This window comes from Humulus lupulus, chromosome 8 (genome assembly GCF_963169125.1).
Source record: "Humulus lupulus chromosome 8, drHumLupu1.1, whole genome shotgun sequence".
Lineage (NCBI taxonomy): Eukaryota > Viridiplantae > Streptophyta > Magnoliopsida > Rosales > Cannabaceae > Humulus > Humulus lupulus.
This window is the reverse complement of record NC_084800.1, coordinates 59,994,339-60,000,618: the sequence shown is the minus strand read 5'-3', so window position 1 is coordinate 60,000,618 and position 6,280 is coordinate 59,994,339.

The window sequence follows — 6,280 nt, the reverse complement described above, 5'->3', positions numbered from 1 at the left end:
TAGCAGCCTTAGAAGAAATATGGGAAACCATGAATGATGAGGACAAACTGCCATTAGCGATGCGATATTATTTCCTCTTAATTAGGTTCACTGCAAAATAATAATTTCAATTTACAAATGAGCAAAAACATAGGATTTTCACAAACCTTCCTAGAGGAAATTTTGATGCACATGACAATGCTGATTATGAGGAGATAGATGACGATATGCTAGATGAAGTATCAGATGTAGAAGATCCCGATTTTTAGAATAGTAGTTTTCATTGTTTGTTTTTTTTTTCTTTCTTTATTTTATGATTGTAATAAGTGAAAACTATTTTTTCCAAATGAATAACATGTTATTTTATTATCATGTATGAGTTTGATTTTTTTTTTTTGCAATCATAATAAATAATAAATGAAATGAATAATGACTAAGTTCGGTGAGGGTGGATACAAATCAATGAACCAAGTTTCCTTGTTGAGAGTTAGGGGGCCATAGTAGTGGGAACGATTTTACTGATCCCAGCCCTCCCTCAATATGGTTAACTTTGGAACAAAGATAAGTTTCGAGCCTGAGAATCAAGTCATATAGGATGATTAAAAACACACTTAGATTGGAGATGTCCGTGTTATACGAGAATTTCCAGAGGTATTTCCCGATGACTTGCCAGGATTACTGCCAACTCGAGAAATAGAATTCACGATAGAATTAGTACCGGGCACCGAGCCCATCTCTAAGGCACCATACCGGATGGCACCAACGGAACTCAAGGAGTTAAAGATGCAGCTACAAGAACTCCTAGACTTGGGTTTTATTAGGCCTAGCCATTCACCATGGGGAGCTCCGGTACTATTCGTGAAGAAGAAGGACGGGAGTATGCGGATGTGTATAGACTATCGCGAGCTGAACAAAGTAACGATTAAGAACAAGTACCCGCTACCTCGGATCGACGATTTTTTTGATCAACTTCGAGGCGCGACTGTATTTTCAAAGATCGACTTACGGTCCGGGTATCATCAGCTCAAGATAAAGGGAGAAGATATTTCTAAGACAGCCTTTTGGACTCGTTATGGACATTACGAGTTCTTGGTTATGTCTTTTGGTCTTACTAACGCACCAGCCGCGTTTATGGACTTAATGAATAAGGTCTTCAAAGACTACTTAGATAAATTTGTCGTTGTGTTCATCGATGACATTTTGATATACTCCAAGGATGAAGTAGAGCACGAGGAACATTTGAGGTTGATTTTGACGCGATTGAAGGAGCATCAACTCTACGCAAAGTTCAAGAAATGCGAGTTTTGGCTTTCGCAAGTGGCGTTCCTCGGGCACATTATATCGAAAGATGGAGTTGCAGTAGACCCATCAAAGGTAAAGGTCGTGAAGGATGGGCCCAGACCAAAGAACGCATCTGAAGTAAGATGCTTTCTTGGGTTAGCAGGTTATTATAGGAAGTTTGTAGAGGGCTTTTCAAAGATAGCCACTCCGCTCACCAACCTGACCCGGAAGCAACAAAAATTTAACTGGAATGATAAGTGTGAAGAAAGCTTCCAGTTGCTTAAGGATAAGCTTTGCTCAGCACCAGTACTCAGTGTACCGACACCCAACGATAAGTTCGTGGTCTACTGCGATGCATCGAAGCAAGGATTGGGTTGCGTATTAATGCAAAATGACAAGGTGATAGCCTATGCCTCACGATAATTGAAGGAGTACGAGCAGCGTTATCCAACTCACGATATGGAGTTGGCAGCGGTGGTCTTTGCATTAAAAATCTGGCGCCATTATCTTTACGGAGAACGGTGCGAGATTTATACAGACCACAAGAGTTTAAAATACTTCTTTACTCAAAAGGAACTCAACATGAGGCAGCGCAGGTGGTTGGAGTTAGTAAAGGATTACGACTGTGAAATCCTATACCACCCAAGAAAGGCGAACGTAGTTGCCGATGCGCTTAGTAGGAAAAGTTATGGGAATTTAGCATCTTTATCCGGAATAGAAAAGCCGCTACAGCAGGAGCTTATCAGTGCCGGAATAGAAGTAGTTATAGGCAAGCTGGCTAACTTGTCTATCCAATCAAATCTGCTAGAGGACACACGGATTAGTCAGAGACATGATGACACACTGGCAGCACATATGGATGCAGTCAGAGAAGGCAAAGCTACAAATTTCTCAATATCTAGCCAAGGTTTATTGAGATATAAGGATTGGGTATGTGTGCCAAATGATCAAAGTATTAAGAAGATGATTCTGGAAGAAGCGCACAGCACCCCATACTCAGTTCACCCAGGGTCTACCAAGATGACTCATGACATCAAGGCAATCTATTGGTGGCCAGGGATGAAGAAGGACATAGCGGAGTATGTATCTACGTGTCTTATATGCCAGCAAGTGAAAGCAGAGCATCGGCGACCTATAGGTTTATTGCAACCGCTTAGCGTACCAGAATGGAAGTGGGACGATATAGCTATGGACTTTGTGATGGGTTTGCCAAGGACGAATAAGCAGCATGATTCTGCTTGGATAGTAATAGATAGACTAACCAAGTCGGCTCATTTCCTGCCTGTTAAGACTTCATACACGGTAGAACAATATGCAGACATCTATATCCAAGAGATAGTACGGTTGCATGGAATCCCCAAAACGATAGTATCAGATAGAGGGTCGGTAATTACATCAAGATTTTGGGGAAGTTTACAACAAGCTATGGGTACTAAGTTTAGTCTTAGTACAGCTTTTCATCCTCAGACAGATGGGCAGTTCGAGCGTACGATTCAGATTTTAGAAGATATGCTACGCGCGTGTATACTTGATTTCAGAGGATCATGGAACAAGTACTTGCCGTTGATAGAATTTTCCTACAACAACAGCTACCAGTCAATGATTGGGATGGCACCTTATGAGTTGCTTTATGGAAGAAGGTGCCGATCACCGTTGCACTGGGACGAGGTGGGAGAAAGGCAGCTTCTAGGGCCTGAAGCTGTTAGACAAGCTCAAGAAGCAATATCGCTTATTAGACAGCATATGCTTGCTGTTCAAAGCTGGCAGAAAAGCTATGCGGATGCCAAGCGACGCGGTGTGGAGTTCCAAGTTGGAGATCAAGTCTTCCTGAAGATATCTCCTATGAAAGGTGTCAAGCGGTTTGGGAAGAAAGGCAAGCTTAGTCCCCGTTTCATAGGTCCTTTTGAGATATTGGACAAAGTGGGACCAGTTGCATATAGACTAGTCCTACCGCCAGCACTATCCGATAGTCACAACATGTTCCACATCTCAATGCTACGCAAATATGTGTCAGACCCATCTCACGTCCTCAAGTACGATACATTAGCACTCCAGAAAGACTTAAGTTACGAGGAACGACTGGTTATCATCCTAGATAGGGGGATGAAGAAGTTACGGTCGAAGAGCTTTCCTATAGTCAAAGTCCTATGGAGTAATAGTTCTGAACGAGAGGCAACGTGGGAGTTGGAGGAGGACATGCAAGGCCGGTATCCAGAATTATTTGGTAAGTAAATTTCGTGGACGAAATTCTTTTTAGTAGGGGAGAATTGTAGAGTCCAAGAACTTTACTTAGCTAGTTAGATAGTAGTATTATAGTAATTATAGTATTATCTTTATGACTGTGGATTTTTGGTTCAGACCGGGATTTATTTGGACACTCGTAGTAGTACTTGTAGATTTTCTAAGTTTAACCTATAGTTTAAGAATATTAATTTTAACCTAAGGTTTGATTAATATGACTAATATTGAGGATAATATTTATTATACTATAAGGTTTAGATAAGAACCAATAGGATTTTAAGCACATGTTATGTATGGGTTTAATAATGATTAAGAATTTTGAGGATTAATTTATTAAGGTTAAAATTTGAATGCTCTAAGGTTAGTCAGCAGCTTTGAAAACGTTTAAGGGCTTAGTCAAGGCTGTTTACTCAATTCAAATTAAGCTAAAAATGTGTAATTTCGTGTTTAAATAATCAGCGTATGCTGATATATCGCAGCTATAGGAGGCGATATATCGCAGTACGAAGATACGGAAAACACGAAACGATGCACGTTTGCCTCGGGCATAATGGTCCAGGCGATATATCGCCTATAGGGGCGATATATCGCCTCCTTCAGCATATTTTGAATGTTTTCAAAATCGTTTCCCATTCAAACCTTCAACCTCTTGATAAGTCCAGCATCTTTTTGAACGAGTCTTCAGCCTCTGCTGAACGATAATTCAAATTATTTTCACTTAAAACGCCATTATTTTTATTCAAGTTAAATTAAGATCATTTCATTCCTAAACTCTATAAATAGGACCTAGTACCCAGCCATTATTCATCTTTTACTCTAAGTTCAGAGGCTGCAAGTTGCTAGGTGAGTGTGAGAGTGTAAACACTTGGGTTGGGAATCATAAGCTTGATCATCATAAGCTTATCAAAACACTTGGGAAGTAAGATTTTATAGCATTTCGGTTAAAGGTTTAGATCGGTCTTATAAGTCTTGAAGGTATCCCAAACTCTAGTTCGTTTCTGTACTTTTTCTTTAAAAGTTCTCATAGTCTTCCACTCATTCTAACCTTATTCTTATTTTGGTTAGGAAATCTAAGTTCTTGAGCAAAAGGTTTTGGTAAGTATATTTTAAAAGTATAGTTCCTTCATCCCTTTTTATTTTAAATTATGTTTTGTTTTGTTTTTAAAACAATGGGATCCCATATCCTAACCTAAATTTTATGTAAGTTTAGCTCTTATTTTTACAAGTTTCTTAATAAAGTTATGGTATTTTCACTTGTAAGTTTTATTAAGGATTAGTATTTATAGTTTTCGTTAGTGGTCCAAAAGTCTAGAGTAGATTGGTCATTACAACAATAGTAACGATACAATAAAAATGTATATTAAAAATTGCAAGGTTGAACATGATTCAGAAGGTTGGAAAATTTTACACAATGTGATGTCATGTCAACTTATGGTCAGAAACTATTCAATGTTTTGACATGTTGACACTCACAAACAAACAAAATAATCGTGCGTTGTATTCTATTATTATTGTCTGTTTGGGTATAAGTTTTATTCATATTTCTTAAAGCACACCTATTTAAAAGGCATTTCGTTTAATTCTACTTGAAAGAATACAATACAAAAAATATAAACTTATTGGAAACATTCATAGACCCAACACACTAAAAAACAAAGTGTAACACAATGTCCTCCGGAGAATTCGGTACCCCAAAAAGTGCTTCCCCCATGGTTTTCGGGACTCCTGGATCATCAAGGAAAAATGGTTCATCAATTTCGAGTCGACACAAGTTGGCTCATAAAGTTGTCAAGTGTAGGAGATGCCCCATTTTGGAAGATGAGTTGAAGGAGGAGATGCGACTAAGGCGAAAGGCTAACCGACAATGTGTTGAAGCTAGGGACCTTTTGTTTGAATTGAGTGAAATAATATTCAAACTATTGAAGACTTCCAGCTTGGCAAGAGAGCAGACGAGGAGTGTTGATGAAGTTGTTGAGAAGATTGCAGACCTACTAAATAACCCATCATCCTTGGTGGAGAGTATTACTCCTATAGACTGAATTCCTGCTTTGAAATCTTGCCACAAACTCGACAAGCCCTTTTGAGAGTATGGCAAATTTATTAGTAACCTCCTCTCCGTAACAATTCACCTGCAATATTTTGTATTGGTTCTCCTACCATGTGTTGTTATTAAGTTAGAACAATGTGCCAAGTTACATGTAAACTTGTCTTACTATAAGTTGGACCAGTTATTCTAACAAATTGGTTAAGTTTTAGATAAATTAGCAGCTTGCTTCATCATGAAGTCACATGACTTGTATGGGTTTCCCAGTTAAAATTATAAGTTATTGAAAGTGAAGATAATTGGTGTATATTTTTAATTATGCCTTTCATTGCTTGAGTTCTTAATTTGGGTCAATAAAAAAATTTCAACAAGGAAAATATAATTTATATTAAATTACTAGTAAAAATAGACACAATTAATGTTATTTTTTGTCCATACTATCAACATACCATAAATGTACCAACTTAGGACAATTTTGGCTAAATAAGGGCTATATAGTAGTTTTTATGCAACAACCAGTAATGTAAAACCTACTTTTTGGCTAAATGTAGAACACCTACTTTCTGGTTTTTTAAATGAAGTTGGTTATGAATAGTTATATATGTACTAATTCGACTAGTCTAGATTGGAGGAAAGCTTTGAATTGAATGACAGGAAAAATGTACAAAATTAAATATGGCAGTGACCAAAACTAGTTGGGAGATGTGACCACACACGAACATGTTGCACATTTGT